The sequence below is a fragment of the Etheostoma spectabile genome, chromosome 10, assembly GCF_008692095.1.
Source record: "Etheostoma spectabile isolate EspeVRDwgs_2016 chromosome 10, UIUC_Espe_1.0, whole genome shotgun sequence".
In the NCBI taxonomy this organism is placed as follows: domain Eukaryota; kingdom Metazoa; phylum Chordata; class Actinopteri; order Perciformes; family Percidae; genus Etheostoma; species Etheostoma spectabile.
In genome coordinates, this window is record NC_045742.1 from 24,806,182 (window position 1) to 24,806,436 (window position 255).

The 255-nt window shown below is 52.2% G+C and overlaps 1 long non-coding RNA gene across 1 annotated transcript in view; it reads right to left on the reverse strand.

Annotated features, from left to right (window-relative positions):
* The window catches only part of LOC116696478 (uncharacterized), a 16,204-nt gene that overhangs the window by 6,259 nt on the left and 9,690 nt on the right, over positions 1–255 (reverse strand). The gene's annotated exons all lie outside the window — the stretch shown is intronic.

Here is a 255-nt window from a genome sequence, read left to right on the forward strand (position 1 = left end):
ATGAGATTGTATTCCAAAAGAGCCGCCACGACAGTCTGGTTTCAATCACCTGCCGCTTGTCATTGTTTGGGCGACAATCCAGATAAGCGCCGCCTTCTGTCGTGGAGACGTAGTATGTCTCGCGCATGCGCAGAACGTACACTCATGTCACTTTGGTGTGTCCCGAGGAAGTTTTTTTTTGACCAACTCGGGGACACTGGTCAGTCTGACTGATTTTTCTGCTCCAGTCGGCCGTTGGGTGGGTGTGTCAGAGCC